Genomic DNA, 19,134 nt, shown 5'->3' on the forward strand with positions numbered 1-19,134 from the left:
TTAGCGTATATCGAATACTCTTCGAAAGAGCACCGTAAAAGCATATAATCAATAGCTTAGCGTATAACGTAAACTTCGAATATATAGCTCTTCGCAAAAAAAACAAGTTTAAAGAAAGTATAAAGACCAACTTTTAATTCGATTCTTTACGTAAGTTATTAAATATATATAAAAGAAAAGAGCTCCGACATATACTTAACGTTAAATTAAAAGATATATATAAATATAGCTATAATAAAATCGTAAGTGAATAAAAAAGAAAAAAGAAGACGATCGAAAGACACTCGAATGTATACTATAAGTACGTATATTATATTATATAGTGATATAGTGCTAGTTTAAAGAAAAACTAACTACTCGTTTATATAAGAGCTTGCACGTGACTTAACCACGTGCTTAGCAAGGCTAAAGCATGCAGCGCACTTACGTGACAAAGGTGCTTAGCATCAGTATTATATACATAGACAAAACAAATACAAGGTCCCAACTCCACCACAACATCTTTTATAGCTTCGTCGGCTTTAGCTGGTTTAAAAAGTCTAGAAGACTCTTTTTTAATTACACTATCGAACAACCTATCTTTTAAGTCTATCTTTATAGCAGTACTCGATTCTTAAGAAGCACGAGCTTTAAGAGTGCCGTAGTTTTTCTCTTTTTATTGTCGGACATTCTTTTTAATCTTAATAAGCTTAGATCTTTCCGAAAGCGAGAAAAGCTTTTTAATTTTGTCTTTTACGGCAGCGTTGATTTCGATCGAAGCGACCTTTATACTAGATAAATAGTTAAGCGTGTTAATCTATCTTATAATATTAATATTTTTAATATCGACTAGTCTTTTAAAGATAGTAAGAAGCTCTTTTAGCTAGTTAGTTAATTGCTAAGCATTTTGATCGGGCTGATATTAAGCTAGCCGTTAAATTAGTTATTAATAAGAAAGCAAGTGTCTATAAGTCTTAAGTCCGCTAATAAGTCGATTTTCTAAGATGTTATCGTATTCCGTCTTACGAACGTTTAATACGATAGATCTAAACCAAGTCTTTCTTTGCTTCTTTTAAATAATAAAAGCACTGATCTTTTTAAGCCTTAAGCAAAAGCGTTCGTAATCATTAATATAAATACATCTTTTATTAACTATACCTTTAAAAGCCTTATACTTATCTCGGTATTAATAAAAAGCTTAAGTTATGTTTTCGGAGTTTTCGTAAAAACTATAATCTTGCATTTAGTTCTCGTATCCTTTACTTCTTCTTTTTCTTCGTCCTTATAGTCCGTAGCCGATAGCAGTAATATAAACTCTACTTTCGAAGCTAACTTTACTTCGAGCATCTTAAGCGGTATACTTAATAAAAGCTTCTTTAGAGTTTTCGAATCGAACTTAAAGTTAAGATTAAACAAAGCGTCGGGAAGTTAAGTTAGCGACTTAATCTTCGAGATAATCAATTCGATTATAGATCGTATTAATTTACAAATTAAAAAACTTCTTAATTATAAAACTTACTTTATTAATTTCTTTTTTTTCATTCGTGAATCGTAATTCACGAGTAAACGGCATTACTATTAAAGCTTTCTTAATAGACTTAAGAACGCTAGCTAGCTCGATATACTCTTTGATTAAGGTCCGAATATCTTTAGTAAAGTTAGCTAAAAGAGACTTTTCTCGATTCATAGCTTCGATAGTCTTAGCATTCTAATCGGTTTTAAAAGCGAATGCGGCGAAGTCGCCGAAAACAATATAAGAGTCTAAGTCGAGTTCGTCGATTTTACAATACTTAATCGTTTTGTTTCGGATTCCGACGAGCAATCTGAAAAAAAACAAGCGGCTTTGTTCGGTCTTACTTAAGAAGTGCATTAAAGTAAGCCTTTTAAAAACTCGAAAGAAAATGCAATAATAGTTTTTCAAGTTATTAATATTTCGTTTTTGTATAACAAATTCTCGTAAAAAAGCGACCGAATCTTTGATCTGCTAAATATCGTTCTTACGAAACTCGGTTCTTAAAGCTTTAACGAAAGCAGCTTAATCTTTTTTAGCTTTTTATTCAAGTAAGCTCTTGATAACCTCTTTGCGAAAGTTATTATAATAACGAAAGAGCTTAACGAACCGATCGTCTTTAAAGATACTAAAGTTATCACAAGTCTTTTTGTACTTTTCGATAAAGTCGGTAATATTAGCACTATTAAAGCAAAGAGCTTTTAAAGCATTTAGCAATAGCATGCGAGTAGTTATGAAAGCGTAAAAGATAGCAAGGTCGATTATAACTAGCGCAAGGCCTAGTAGAAGAGCAAGAAGAGAAAAGGTAGTATAGATCTTAAGACTAGTATTGATTTTAAAAAGCATTTCCGAAACAAGTGTTTTCGATAAAAGTAAAAGTTCTAGTTAAAAGTCGAAGTAAGATAAAGATAGTCCGAAGCTCATAAGAATACGATTAAAAGATTTAATAAATTCAAAAGATTCTAATAAAAAAGAAAGTGACTTTGCGCCGACTTCGATATTAAAAATTTTAAGAAAGTTTTCGGTATTTTAAAGATCAAACATATATATATATTAAGAATGATCGAGTTGATAAAAGGTTTTTGAATTGTTTGATTTTGACTCGTAAATCGAGTTCACGGGCTAAATAAGCGATTTTCGTAAAGTATTCTCGATCCGAAATTAAAAAGAGTAAACTTTTTGCAAAAGTAAACTAATAATTAAGATCAGAACTATAAAAAACTTAAGAATCAATTAATTAGCTTCGCTAACAACTCCGGACTATATCAGTTGCTTTAATTCAAGATAAGAGCTAAAGTATAAAAAGATATTTTTATTAATAAGTGAAAATTCTTTCTTATTAACAATAGAAAAGAGTTTTTACCGAAGAGCCGAAATATTGCACTTCGGCTATTTCGGCGTTTCGGTGTCCGAACTTATCGAGAATAAAGTTTTAATTATTTTTTTTAAAGTTGTAATTGTAAAGTATAAAGAAAGCTGAATAATAAACGAAGATCAACTTAACTGCGAATCAAGCGATTGTAATAAGCTGTATAAGGACAAAGACTAAAGGTTTAAATCCTTGCGTAAGTTACTAAATGTAAAAGCACTTAAAAAGATGTGCCGTATAAAAGCCTAGCTTTGAGGCTAGACCTTATAGTCTTATAAAAGAAGTGCTAAAAAAGATAAGTGGAAAGCTCGTTGATTGTTTTAGCTAAAAGATGTGTGCTCTTTTATAAAAGATGGGTCCGTCTAGTATGGCCCTAGTGGCCATGGCAGGTACCCTATCAGGCAGGGTGTTTACAGTATTGCTCGTAACGATGGCGTATTCTTAAGGCGTAACTTCGTGCAATTGCAAAATAATAGATAAAAATAATACTTGAATTCAATCTGCTACCTAAGGTTTCGGAAAGCTAATTCTTTTTATGAATTTAAAAGAACTTACGTAAACTAGCTATATAAAGGTGTTTATAAAAAAGTTTTTCGGTATATCTATATCGACATTAGCTAGCTAATAGTAATAGGTAGTGTAAACACCTTGCCTGACATGCTTTCTGCCAAGGCCATTAAGGCCATATTAAACGGACCTATCTTTTATAAGAAGGCATATATTTTTTAACTAAAATAATCAACGAGCTTTCCACTTATCTTTTTGCACTTCCTTATAAGGACCATAAGGTCCAGGCTTGATGCCGGGCTTTTATATAACACTTTTCTTTTAATGCTTTTATATTTAGCAACCTAAACAAGGATGTAAACCTTTGGTCTTTGTCTTTATACAGCTTATTACAATCGCTTAATTCGCAGTTAAGTTGACCTTCATTCAGTTCCCTTTTTTATATTTAATAATTACGACTTTAAATCATTAAAACTTTATTTCCGATAAGTTCGGATTTTGTCGGTATATTTATATCGACCTTAGCTAGTAATTAGTAGTTGAGGAGGAGTTCACTCGTGAACCAAGGTTCACGGGTCATTAAGTGTCGGTATATCCATATCGACTTTAGCTAGCTAGTAATAGTAGTTAAGAGAGCTCACTCGTGAACCATGGTTCACGGGCCACTTGGCATGCCTCGCTTAACATGTCAGCAGTCAAAGGACTTCTAACTTGACAAATAAACCTATTAGTTAGCTAGTTCACGTCATTCCTTCTAATCATATAAAAGGAATCAGCTCCCTTGAATCTTAAAGAGCAACTAGAATTCAAATACCTTTTAAACCGAGTGTTTTGCAATTGCAAGTACTTTGACGACGTTACGACCTTTACGAATATATATTCTTTAATCGCTTAGAAGCAATTCAACACTGATTAATAGTTGATTTACTATTAAGTGATTAATCATAAAGAAGCTAAGAATACTTTATAGCGAGGATACCTTTTACTACGATACTTCTTCTTTTATACAACGGAAAAGCGATTCCGTACCAAGTCGCTTGCTTATACTACCGCTTTACCTTGACACCTTACAACGGAAGAGCGATTCCGTACTAAGTCGCTTTCTTTTACACTTCGAATACCTTTCCCTTACAACGGAAAAGCGATTCCGTACCAAGTCGCTTATCTATATTACCGATTTTTTTTCCTTATTCTTACGGAAAAGTAATTCCGAACTAAGTCACTTGTATACAACCTTCGACGCTATAAAGCCGCGCCTGCTATATACAGCGACCCAACCAATTTGGATCGACTTATATATAACTAGATAATAATAATGGCCGATCGAGCAACTAGACCTTCGGATAAGGAGTCTAGCCGATAAAGAGCAGCGGGGTATTATACCCTACGAGTCTCGTTACCACTTATGGAGCCTCTAGCTATGTAGCCGAAAGAATCATTATATCTAAGACTCTTAGACTTATCGGAAAGATTAAACGACGAGATATCGAGCATTTTTTTTAACTTAAACGAGCTACCGTACGCAAGACTTAATAGCGAAATCACGGCTCGAGCGATAATAAAAGACTTTTTAAATGCTAAGTGCAAAGGACAGTAAGGACTAAAGAATTACGACTTGTAAAGCTTATTCCGGCACGCTTTCTTACGCTAAAATTAAACGAGCTTTACGATAACGAGCGATAATATAAAAAGAAGCTTTAAGTTCGCTACTTTTATTATTAGATTGCTTCTAAGCGATTAGGAATATATATTCGTAAGGTCGTAACGTTCGTCAAAGTACTTCTAATTGTAAAACACTCGGTTGATAAAGTATTTGGATTCTGTCTTTTTGATTCGATTATCTTATTTGTTTTAAAAAAGCTGACTCTTTTTATATAATAAGAAAGAGTTACGTGTACTAGCTAAATACTAGGTTAATAAGCAAGTTGGGGGTCTTTTGACTTGTGACAAGCTAAGCGAGGCATGCTTGATAGCCCGTGAACCTTGGTTCACGAGTGAAGTCCTTTTTAACTACTAATTATTAGCTAAAGTCGATATAAATATACCGATACCGGCAACTCTCTCTTTAGCAAACAATGCTTTGCTAATTATTATATCGACCGAAAAAGAAAGGTGCTGAATAGAAACATAAGATATAAAGAACAAAGTTCTTCCGCTAAGAATAAAGAAAAAAATTCAAACGCAAAGAACAAAGAAAATTCTTCTTAAAAGAAGTCCCCCTTCCTTTTTCAAAACCCGTCACTTTTGCGAAGTGCTCGCAGTGCTCTCTCTCGTATTGGCAGCCTTGAATAAAACACTCGTATTCGTTTTTAAAGTCGTCAGAATCAGCTTTGCTTAAGGTGTGCTGAAGGAAGGTTTGAGAGGAGTGCTAAGAGGAGTGCTAAAAGGAGTGCTAAAAGGAGTGCTGGGCAAATGGCTCGCTAAAGCTCGCGTAAGCTCTGCTTGCCTTGGCGGGATGTCGTAAGCTCTCAGTTGCAAACGCAATTGCTCGGCGAATATTAGCAACTACGGCGGTAAAAGTAGAAGCGGGGTTTATTCGAGCTATAGTCGTCTCTAGCACGTTTTTATAAGCTAAATACAGCTTGTCGGCAAGGCTCTTATCGTCCTTCAAGCCTAATCGTAGTAAGCCTTAAATGCCCTTAAGCTCTTTAAGAAAACTCTTTACAAATAAAGCCGATTCCTTCGCCTTCGAGTGTAGGTCCGCCGTTTCGAGCTTAAGAAAATCGTCGTCGTCAAGGGCTCCCGGAGTGCCGTAAGTGTGCCTAGCTATTACTCGGGTCGAAAAAAAGGTGCTAGTAAAGGGTCGGTTTAGCCTAAGTCCGCCAAAGGGTTCGTATCCTCGTCCAAGGTCCCTTAGCGGCTTTTTTTCTTATCCCTTTATCGGGCCACCGTTTCCTCCTCTTCTTTTTCCGTGCTTATTCCACTCGCTTCCCTTTCTATTCCCTTCTTCTGGATCACCGTCCGAATCATTAGGATCGTTAAGGTTGCTAGCAAAAGCTTGCTCGTATCCTTAGGCTCGGCCTTGGCGGTATCTATTGCCTTGGTTCTCCTCTCTTCGAATCTCTTCTTTGAAATTATACCCTCGGTAGGTCTGATCTCTGCCTTAGTCTTCGTTTCTCCGAATCTCTTCCTTAAGAATATACCTTCGATAGGTTTAATCTCTGCCCTAGGCTTGCTGCGAACTAGATCGAAGATCCTCACGTTGTCCTTAGTAAGAGTAAAATTTGCTCGGAATCTTCTCAACTTTAAAAGGTCGTCGTAAGCCTTGATGTCGCTAGCAGGTTTGATATCTTTAAATCCTCGGTTCTCTTGCCACTCGTATTGCTCTCTTAATTAACTAAGTTCTTTGCCGCGGTCTTGCTGCTTTTCAGCGCGCTCTTTAAGTGATAAAATCGGTAGCTAAAGTAGCGAAGGAACAAAAGAAAGAAGTAAATCGCGAGAACTTCGCTTCGATAATCGCCTTGCTGCTTTAGCTGCTTCGAGCTCCTTTTTGTGCTTTATAGCTTCTTCGATTCTCTCTTTACGCTGCTGCGCGTCCCTCGTAATTATCAGATTGCGAAAGTCGTCGAGGTCTCGCGCAATAGTTTTATTTTAACGTTGAAATGACTCGTTCCGTAGTATTTGCTTTTAAAATTCCTCGTTTTCTTCCTCTTGGAGTGATTAGCGAAGCGAGTCTAAAGGTTCGTCGATGATTTTGTTGAGACGAATAAGGCTTGATTGAAAGAAACTTTCGACTTGTTTCCTTTGGATTCTGACAACTTCTTCAGTTTGACGATTTAAGCGGGCGATTGTAATATCGTTCTACCTCGAGTCAAATCCTTCGATTGAGGCTTGCTATGCTCGCTGCTCCTCTCAGGTCCATTAGTGCTCCTTCTTTATTTAGATAATTAAGGCTAGTCCATTAGCGTAGCCTTTTTACCTTGAAAAGCACTAAACTCCCTTAGATAATAAGTAATCCTTTAGTCTAATAAGCAGCGTAAACTTATTCTTTCGGCCGTGTGCTTGTTTAGCGGCTAACGAGAACTCGTCCGCGGTCCATTTAGCAAACGCGTGTCGGAATAAAGACTAAAGCTCGTAGTCTTTTAATCCCTTACTCTTTATATTTAAAAAGTCCTCGATAATTAATCTAGCTTTTGTATGACTTTTTAGCCTCGGATACGGTAATGAATCGAGATCAAAACCGAGGTCCGACGCGTCTTCGTCTAGTTCTTCGAAGGTATTCCGAGTGCTTAGATTAAAAAGTTGTGCCGGTGATCTAAAAAGAAGATCCGCACGCGTCGTAGAGAGTCGAGGTGCTTGAATCTTTATTATTTGAGCTTTTGCTAACGTTCCAGAAGCTCCTTATCTATTGCTCTCGTTGCTTCGGGGATCGATTGATTGCATATTACTTAGCTGAAGCTCCTCTTAGCTTCGAAAGGCGTATTATTGTGCTGTATATAGCTGGCGTGGCTTTATAGCGTTGATGAAATTATTATATTGCTATGTATAGCTAGCGTAGCTCTATAGCGTTGATAAGGTTGTATATAAGTGACTTAGTTCGGAATCACTCTTCCGTAGAAATTAGAAGTATCGAAGTATAAGCAAGCGACTTGGTACGGAATCGCTCTTCCGTTGTAAGGGAAAGGTATTCGAGGTATGAGAAAGCGACTTGGTACGGAATCGCTCTTCCGTTGTAAAGGAAAGGTATCGAAGTGTAAAAGAAAGCGACTTGGTACGGAATCGCTCTTCCGTTGTAAAAGGAGAAAAGTATCGTAGTAAAAGGGATTCTCGCTCTAAAGTATTCCTAGCTTCTCTATGATTAATCACTTAATAGTAAATCAACCACTGATTAGTATTGGATTGCTTTTAAGCGATTAGGAATATATATTCGTAAGGTCGTAACGTTCGTTAAAGTATTTGCAATTGCAAAACATTCGGTTGATAAAGTATTTGAATTCTGTCTTTCTGATTCGATGATCTTACTTGTTTTAAAAGAGCTGACTCCTTTTATATAATAAGAAAGAGTCACGTATACTAGCTAAATACTAAGTTTATAAGCAAGTTGGGGGTCCTTTGACTTATGACAAGCTAAGCGAAGCATGCTTGATGGCCCGTGAACCTTGGTTCACGACTGAACTCCCTTCCAACTACTAATTACTAGCTAAGGTCGATATAAATATACCGACATTTATTGAGCTTAAAGAACACTTGCTATCCAAAAGAATATAATATTACCTAAAGTAAAAGGGTTACGCTAATAAGATAGTTAAGCTCTTGAACGACGAGCTGCAATATTAATAAACCTTTAAGGAAATGAAAGAGCAACAAGCAATACCTTTAAGCCTCGACTTAAAGTAGACCGCCGAAAACTTTACGGACGAAAAGGTAATTACAACTCAATTACCACCTTCACTTCTACGAAGTTTAAAAAAGAAAGAAAAAGAGGTCTTAAGCAAGAAGAAAGAAAGGGAAGAGATTGAGAGGTTACCCGAAGAGTTTCTAAAAAAGAAGAAAGATATGGAACGAAATATAAAAGCGATAACAAAGCAAATAGTGTAAACACTTTGCCTGATAGGGTACTTGCTATGGCCACTAAGGCCACACTAGACGGACTTATCTTTTATAAGAAGGCACATATCTTTTAGCTAGAACAATCAACGAGCTTTCTACTTATCTTTTTTAGCACTTCTTTTGTAAGACTATAAGGTCTAGCCTTAGTGTCAGGCTTTTGTATAATACGTCTTTTTAATGCTTCTACATTAGTGACTTACGCAAGGATTTAAACTTTTGGTTTTTGTTTTTATATAGCTTATTATAATCGCTTGATTCGCAGTCAAGTTGACTTTAGTTTATTATTTAGCTTTTTTTATACTTTATAATTATAACTTTAAAACAATTAAAACTTTATTCTCGATGGGTTCGAACTCTAATACGCTGCAATAGCCGAAGTATAATATTTCGGCTTTTTAGCAAAAACTCTTTTTTATTATTAATAAGAAAGAATTTTCATTTATTAATAAAAATACTCTTTTATATTTTAGCTTTCGTCTTGAATTAAAGCAATTGATATAGTCTGAAGTAATTAGCGAAGCTAATCAATTGATTCTTAAGTTTTTTATAGTTTTAATTTTGATTATTAGTTTACTTTTGCAAAAGGTCTATTCTTTTTAATCTCGGATCGAGAATACTTTGCAAAAATCGCTTATTTAGCTCGTAAACTCGGTTTACGAGTTAAAATCAAACAATTTAAAAACCTTTTATCAACTCGATCATTCTTAATACAAATATATATTTAATTTTTAAAATACCGAAAACTTTTTTAAGATTTTTAATATCGAAGTTAACGCCGAGTCACTTCTCCTTTCGTTAAAATCCTTTGAATTTATTAAATCTTTTAATCGTATCTTTTTAAGCTTCGGACTATTTTTATTTTACTTCGATTTTTAATCGGAACTTTTACTTTTATTAAAAACACTTGCTTTAGAAATGCTTTTTAAAACTAATACCGGTTTTAAGATTTATATTACTTTTTTTTTTTTTTGCTTTTTTATTAAGTTTTATACTAGTTATAATCAACTTTGCTATCTTGCACGCTTTTATAACTGCTCGCATGCTATTATTAAGTGCTTCAAAAGCTCTTTGCTTTAATAATGTTAATATTACCGACTTTATCGAGAAGTACGAAGAGATTTAAAATGACTTCGATATCTTTAAAAACGATCGGTTCGTTAAGCTTTTTCGTTATTATAATAACTTTCGCAAAAAAGTTATTAAAAGCTTGCTCGAATAAAAAGCTAAAAAGGATTAAGCTGCTTTCGTTAAAGCTTTAAGAGCCGACTTTCGTAAAAACGATATTTAACAGATCAAGGACTTAATCGTTTTCTTATAAGAATTTGCTATGCAAAAACGAAATATTAATAATTTAAAAAACTATTATCGCACTTTCTTTCGAATCTTCGAAAAGCTTACTTTAATGCACTTTTTAAGCAAAACCGAATAAAGCCGCTTATTTTTTTTCGGATTGCTTATCGGAATTCGACATAAAACGATCAAGTATTGCAAAGTCGACGAACTTGACTTAAACTTTTATATCGCTTTCGAAGACTTCGCTGCGTTCGCTTTTAAAACCGATTAGAATGCTAAAACTATCGAAGTTATAAATCGAGAAAAGTTTTTTTTAATCAATTTTATTAAAGATATTCGAACTTTAGTTAAAAATTATATCGAGTTAGCTAGCGTGCTTAAGTTTGCTAAAAAAGCTTTAATAGTAATGCCGTTTACTCGTAAACTACGGTTTACGAATAAAAAAAAAAATTTATAAAGTAAGTTTTATAATTAAAAAGTTTTTTAAGCTATAGATCGATGCGATTTATAATCGAATTAATTACTTCGAAGATTAAGTCGCTAATTTAATTATTCGACGCTTTATTTAATTTTAGCTTTAAATTCGATTCGAAGATTATAATAAAGCTTTCATTAAGTATACCGCTTAAAATGCTAAAAATAAAGTCAGCTTTAAAAGTAGAATTTATATTGCTATTATCGGCTACGGATTATAAAGACGAAGAAGAAAAAGAAATAAAAAATACAAAAACTAGATGCAAGATTATAGCTTTTGCGAGAACTTAAAAAATATAACTTAAGCTTTTTATTAATACCGAGATAAATATAAAGCTTTTAAAGACATATTTAATAAAAGATGTATTTATATTAATGATTACGAACGCTTTTGCTTAAAACTCAAAAGGATCGGTGCTTTTATTATTTAAAAGAAGCAAAGAAAGACTTAGTTTAAATCTATCGTATTAAACGTTCGTAAAACGGAATACGATAATATTTTAAAAAATCGATTTATTAGCGGACTTAAGAGTTAAGACTTATAAACATTTGCTTTTTTATTAACAATTAATTTAATAGCTAGCTTAATATTAGTTAGATTAAAACGCTTAGCGATTAATTAATTAGTTAAGTAAGCTTACTATTATTTTTAAAAGACTAGTCGATATTAAAAACATTAATGTTATAAAGTAGACTAATTATCGGTTCATTTATATCGACCTTAGCTAGTAAATAGTAGTTGGGGGGAGCTCACTCGTGAACCAGGGTTCACGGGCCACTAGGCATGCTTCGCTTAGCTTGTCACAGGTCCGGGGACCCCCCAACCTGCTTGTAAACCTAGTATTTAGCTAGTACACGTGACTCCTTTCTATTATATAGAAAGAGTCAGCTTTCTTAGATCAACAAGAACAATCAGAAAAACAAGCAACAATTAAGTATTTTACCACCGAGTGTTTTGCAATTGCAAGTACTTTAACGACGTCACGAATTTTACGAATATTACGAGAGATCGCTACCGGCGATCCAACACTAATCAGTGATTGTTTAATCGCTAACGATAGTATTACTCAATCATAAAGAAGCTAAGATCGATCGAAGAGTTGGGACTTTACTTCTACTTACTCGAAGAGTGTAGAAGTGGTGAGTTTGCGCTATAAGAAGCCTGCAACCGCAATGAAAATCACTATTCAAACACCTCGAATACCTTTCCCTTACAACGGAAGAGCGATTCCGTACCAAGTCGCTTTCTCACACCTCGATACCTTTCCCTTACAACGGAAGAGCGATTCCGTACCAAGTCGCTTTCTCACACTTCGATACCTTTACACCTTTCCACGGAAGAGCGATTCCGTACCAAGTCGCTTTTTTATACCACCGCCTTACCCTCATTTCTACGGAAGAGTGATTCCGAATCAAGTCACTTATATACAACCTATCAACGCTGTAGAGCCACGCTAGCTACACACAGCAATACAACCTATCAACGCTGTAGAGCCACGCCAGCTACACACAGCATACAATACTACGCCTCAGCCGAGCAATATGCAATCAATCGACCCTCGAGGCAGACAAGAAGCTTCTGGAACGTCAGCAAGAGCTACGGACCCTTTTTCGAAACCCGCGGAACCTCCCTTAATGCTACCGAACGACCCAGGCACTCGGAATACCTTCGAAGCCCTAGACGAAGACGCGTCGGACCTCGGTTTTAACCTCGATTCATTACCGTATTCGAAGCTGGAAAGTCATACAAAGGCTAGATTAATTATCGAAGACTTCTTGGACATAAAGAGTAAGGGTTTAAGAGACCACGAGCTTTGGTCTTTATTCCGATACGCTTTTGCTAGATAGAGCGCGGACGAGTTTTCGTTGGCCGCCAAACAAGCTTACGGCTATCGAGGAAGCAAGTTTACCTTGCTTATTAGACTAAGGGATCACTTAATATCTAAAGGAGTTTGGTGCCTCCTAAGGCAAAGAGGCTACGCTAATGGACTAGCCTCAATCATCCAAATAAAGAAGGAGCACCAATGGACTTGGGAAGAACAGCGAGAGCAGTTAATCGAAGGATTTGATTCTAGGTGGAACGATATTACAATCGCTCGCTTAAATCGACAAACTGAGGAAGTCGCGAAAATTTAAAGGAAGCAGGTCGAGAGGTTTCTTAATCAATCAGGCCTTATTCGTCTTACCAAAATCATCGACGAAGCTTCACTTTCACCTCTACCTCCAATTCCAAATTCGCTTCGCTAATCACTCCGCGAAGAGTACGAAGAGCTTCGACGCCAAAAAGAGGCAATTGCGCGAGACCTTAACGACTTCCGAAACTTAACAATTACGAGGGACGCGCAAAAGCGTAAGGAGAGCATCGAGGAGGCTATAAGGCACAAAGAGGAGCTCAAGGCAGCAAGGCAATCATCAAGGCGAAGTTCCCGCGACTCATTTCCTTCTCCCGTTCCTTTACTACTTTAGCTACCGATTTTGTCACTTAAAGAATGCGCTGAAAAGCAGCAAGACGAAGTTCCGGGCAATTTTTACTCTCACTAAGGACATCGTGGAGATCTTTTTCCTAGTCTACAGCAACCCGAGGAAGCAACGCAGTACCTTCAAACCTACCGAGGGTATATTCTTAAGGAAGAGATTCGGAGAGAGGAGGACCAGGGCAATGGATACCGCCAAGGCCGAGCCCAAGGATACGAGCAGAAAAAGGAGCAGGCTTTTGCTGGCAACCTTAACGACCCTGACGGCTCGGACGGTGATCCAGAAGGAGGGAATAGAAGGGGAAGCGAAGGGAATGGGCACGGAGGAAGAGGAGGAGGACACGGTGGCCCGACAAAGGGACAAGGAAATGAGCCGCTAAGGGACCTTGGACGAGGATACGGACCCCTTGACGGACTCGAGCCAAACCGACCCTTTACGTACGGCACCCTAGGCGACCTTGACGACGACGACGATTTTCTTGAGCTCGGAACGGCGGACCCACACTCGAGGGCGAAAGAGTTAGCTTTATTTGCAAGGAGTTTTCTTAAGGAATTGAAATATTCAAGTCTTAAGAACGACTTTAATACTCGGCTCAAGATTTTTGCCGACCACGCGTGCCGATACGGGTTGACAACTGACGATTACTTGGCTGCTTTCCTTATTATGCTAGCAGGGGAGGCAATTGGGTTTTATTACAATTACGTAATCAAGGCTAAGCTACCTACTTTCAAGGCAAACGCTATTGCGGTAAGGGACTACTTTAAGACTGACTAACGCCGGCAAGCAAAATACGACCGCTGGGAGGAAATTTCGTTGGATTTAGTCAAGAAAGAGAATCCAGGGACCTCGCTTAGCGAGTGCTTTAAGAAGCTCGCTAAGGAGCTTAAGGGCATTTAAGGCTCACTACGACCAGGTCTGAGAGACGATAAGAGTCTTGCCGACAAGCTGTATTCAGCTTGTAAAAACGTGCTAGAGACGACGATTATACGGATGAACCCCGCAATCACTTCTACCGCCGCAGTTGTTGACATTCGCCGAGCAATTGCTTTTGCAACTGAAAGCTTACGACCTTCCGCCAAAGCAAGCAGAGCTTACGCGAGCTCTAGCGAGCCATTTGCTCAGCACTCTTCTCAGCACTCCTCTTAGCACTCTCTTCAGCACTCCTTTCAGCACTCTCCTTAGCACTCCTCTCAAACCTCAAGCAAGGCTGATTCCGACGACCTTGAGAACGAGTACGAGTGTTTTATTCAAGGCTGCTAATACGGAGGGGAGCACTGCGAGCACTTCGCAAAGTGACGGGTTTTTCAAAGGGAAAAGGGGGGCCTGTTTCAAGAAGGATTTTCTTTGTTCTTTGCGTTTGAATTTTTTATTATTACTACTTTCCTTTTTTTCGGTCGATATAATAGTTGGCAAAGCACTGTTTGCCAAAGAAAGTTTTGCCGGTGTCGGTTCATTTATATCGACCTTAGCTAGTAAATAGTAGTTGGGGGGAGCTCACTCGTGAACCAGGGTTCACGGGCCACTAAGCATGCTTCGCTTAGCTTGTCACAGGTCCGGGGACCCCCCAACCTGCTTGTAAACCTAGTATTTAGCTAGTACACGTGACTCCTTTCTATTATATAGAAGGAGTCAGCTTTCTTAGATCAACAAGAACAATCAGAAAAACAAGCAACAATTGAGTATTTTACCACCGAGTGTTTTGCAATTGCAAGTACTTTGACGACGTCACGAATTTTACGAATATTACGAGAGATCGCTACCGGCGATCCAACACTAATACACTTAGCTACTTATTTAGTATAAAGGTTGCTTCGGTCGAAATCAACGTTGCCGTAAGAAATAAAGTTTAAAAGCTTTTCTCGCTTTTAAAAATATCTAAGCTTATTAAGATTAAAAAGAATATTCGATAATAAAATAAAAAGAATTACGGCACTCTCAAGGTTCGTGCCTTTTAAGAATCGGGTCTTGCTGTAAAGATAAACTCAAAAGATAAGTTATTCGATAATATAATTAAAAAAAAGTCTTTTGAACTAGTTAAAGCCGACGAAGCTATAAAGGATATAAAAAGAAAGGTTAAGATCACTTAACGAGTGCTAAGAAAAAAGAAAAAGAGGACTTATAAACGAGAGAAGTTCATTAACCTTTACGTTATTATTAAAGCTTAAGAAAAAGCAATAGCGGCGATTATAAAATCGAAAATCGAAGTTTAAATTAAAGACTTATTCGGACTTAGCTTTCGCTTCGATAAGTTATTAAGCTATTATATTTTAATGGTTTTCGATACTAAAGAAAACGTAGAAGTCTTTTAAAATAAGCTTATTCTTATGAATGCTTTAATTATTAAACGTTTAAGTCGGAATAAAGAAAGCAAGCTAGACTTTTTAACGACGCAAATTCGCAAATAACTTATCGCTCGCAACTACTTCGAAATAACGATAAAGACCTTAAAGGTTTTTATTAATATCGACGGTATAATTAAAAGCAAGTTTTTACTCGATAATAGATCTAAGGTTAATATAATAACTAAAGAAGTGCTTAAGATATTTAAATTACTTATTATAACGGATCGAATTTTAATTTATATTATTATGTTTAAAGATCTTTATAACTTCGATAAGTAAATAAACGACGTCGAGGTTATTATTAACAAGATCATTAATTACGCCGATTTTTTTATTATCAATAATAGCAATTATAAAGTCATCTTAAGCATGCTTTTCTTTTTAGAATCTCAACTCTCTTTTTCTTATTTCGATAATAGCACGATAAAAGCCTTTTTTTAAAACTACGATCGATCTACTTAAAGATAGATTATTATCGCAAAAGATAAGTCGGATTTGGTCGAAAACTCGAGAAACTAATAGCTAGCATATGAGCTAAAATAGATGTTAAGCTAAAAAGAAGCTTAAAAAGAAATCCCGCTCGTAAACTATAGTTTACAAGTAGATTAATATAAAAATAACAAAATTTTAAAAAAACAATTTAATTTAATATTAAGCAAAGCTTATTAAATTTAAAAACATTAAAAATATTTGCAATCAAACTCGACAAATCGGAAAATTTTATATTTATTATCGATAACGATAAAGACTTTTTAAAAAAGAATATAATAAAAGTTAATACGATGTACAAAAAGAAAGCGGAAAAAGTTAAACTAATAGATTTAAGAATATCTAATAAAAAGATATTTAAAAGAATCGACGATTAGTTTAAGCAAAATAAAAAAGCGAGACTTTTTAAACTTAAAAGACTTTTTTTTAAAATACTTTATTAATAAGTTTTCAAACTTAAAAGTTAGATTAAAATTGACGAAAAAACGATTCGAAGCACTTACGATTAGCTTTTAAGTCACTTTAAAAGAAAAAGAGTTGCTTTACTAATGACTTTTGAATCGAAAAGAAGCGATAATTTAAGATTTTATTTATTTTAATTAAATTTGAAAAGAAGTTATGCTACTTTAAAAGATTAAGACGGTGCTTTACGAAGCTTAATAAAAGAAAACGTTTACGATACCGAAAGCTTTATAAGAAATGGTTATTATTATATTAAAAAAGCGATTGAAGCAAAAGGTTTTCGAATTATATTAAGGCTTTTATCGGAATAAGTGATTTATTATAATAAAGAAAAAGAAAAGAAAATATAAGCTGATTATTACCGTAAATAAAATAAATTATATTACGGTTAAAAACGCTAATATTGCTTCGAACGTAAATTAATTTTCGAACGAATTCACTAGTCTTACGATAGCTACGCTTTTAAACTTCTTTTTTAAATACGATCAATTCTTTTTTAACGTTAAGTCTAAAGATATAATAGCTATTTAAACGCTTATCAGATTGCTTCGAATAACTCGGATATTTATAAAAGCTATTAATTCGATCGCTTAATTCGTTAAGATCATTTATAAGATCTTTATAAACTGTATTCTTAATAATTGCTTGCTTTATATAAATAATATAAAAGTTAAAGGATCTCGATCTTTTTATAATTACGAAGAAGTTTTGCTCGAGATACGGCGATTCGTCTTAAAATATATTTAAAATATCGACAAAGTGCTCGTAAGGTTTAAAAGAGCTAAGACGACCGTCGGAACGAAGTCTTAATATTATATGCTCGGCTTTAATATCGTTAAGTTCGTTACGGATAACGAAATACGTTACTTTTAGACCGCTAAAATTAAAAAGATATTAAAATAAATTAAATGCGAAGATGTATTAAAAGCTTAAGCTTTTATTAAAATCGTAGTTTATTATAAAATCTAGATTAAAACTTTTTTTATTATTATTGCTTTAATTTACGCGACGATAAAAAAAAGAATCGAATTCGAATAGTTAGAACCTTAATAAGAAGCGATAAGGCTGCTTAAAAAAGCTTTGCTTTTTGCTTTCGCTTTTATTAAGATCGATTATAATAAAAAAGAAAAGAAAATCTACTTAATAATAGACGCTAATCTTAAGGGATAAAGAGTAGTATTGCAACAAAAAGACTCCGACAAAAAGCGATATTTTGCTAAGTTTAAGAGTACTCTTTGAAACCTTGCTAAAAGCAAGTACGATGCTATTAAGCGAAAATGCCGCGGTACTTTAAAAGCTATAAAAAAAATAAAGAGCGAGCTATACGAAGTTTACTTTATCTTAAAAATCGATGCTAAAGTATCAGTTAATTAATTTAACGGATTAACGAGCGATTTGCTTAAAGCTTTCGTTACGAATTAAATTGCGTAAATAAAATTAATAGACTTCGAAGTTAAGTATATTTTTAAGATTAAAAACACGATAGCGGACGGTCTTTTTTTTTAAAAAAAAAAAAGAGCATCTTTTAAATATCAAATAGAAAAAAAAACAAAACATTAACGATTAAGTTATTAACGAACTAAGCATTGTTTTAGTATTCTTAATTAAACGACTCGTAAATTATAATTTACGGGCTAAAAAGAGAATTTTAAAGCACGATTACTCGTTCGAATCTAAGCTTATTGCTTATTTCTTTACTACTTTTAAACGCTTTCTTTCGATCAAGACTTACGACTTTTAAAAATTTAAAAATAAAGCACTTAACTATTTAATTAAAGATGATTGCTTTTATAAGCGAGCAAACAATTCTTACTCGATCAAGCTAATTATCGACGGAACTTAAAGACGCTATATTGTTATTTCCGACGCTTATTAAGAATCCGGATATAAAAAAGCCGAATCAACTTACTACCGCATATTAAAACTCTTCTTTTAAAATAAATGCTACGAAGACTACAAGGCTTTCGTTTAAAGCTATAAGCTTTGTTAAAAACGCAAAGCTAAACGAATAGAAAACTTTTTATATTCGATTTAGCTTATTTAAATATAATTAAAAGTTAGCTTAAACGTATTACGAATACTTATTACCGATAAAAAGATAACTTGCTTCGTACTAGCTAAAGAAGATTTATTTAAATAGTTAAAAAAGCGATTACTTCGATCAGCTAACGTCGAATCTATTATTAAGTTTTTTTTAAAAAGATATCGTTTACCGCTACGGATTATTCGAAAGACTAATTATCGATAAAAGACTCGAAAATAAAGCAGTTGCTAAAGCTTTCGCTATTAAGTACGAAATCAAAAGGGTTTAAATTTTAAGTTAGAATTCAAAAGCTAATAGAATGATTAAGAAAAGACATAAAGATATCTTAAATAGCTTATCGAAAGTTATAAATAAAAGATTTAAAGATCAAGTTCGCAAATTTAATAAATGCTCTTTACGATTCGAATATCGATATACGCACTTATTAAAGTTACTTTTTTCTTTTTAAATTATAAACGAAAAGCTAAGCTGCTTTTAAAATCACGATAGCTAATCTAAGAGTTACTATTATAGCAAAAGGTTCGATCTTGCGTGAACTTACTTATTATAAGGTTTAAATAATTAAAACTTCGGAACGAAGATATCGATAAGATCATTTTAAAAAAGAAACGCTATCGATTTGCAGCTAAAGCTATTTAAA

This window comes from Drepanopeziza brunnea, assembly GCF_022702325.1.
Source record: "Drepanopeziza brunnea f. sp. 'multigermtubi' strain 214-2 chromosome Unknown ctg18, whole genome shotgun sequence".
Taxonomy (NCBI): domain Eukaryota; kingdom Fungi; phylum Ascomycota; class Leotiomycetes; order Helotiales; family Drepanopezizaceae; genus Drepanopeziza; species Drepanopeziza brunnea.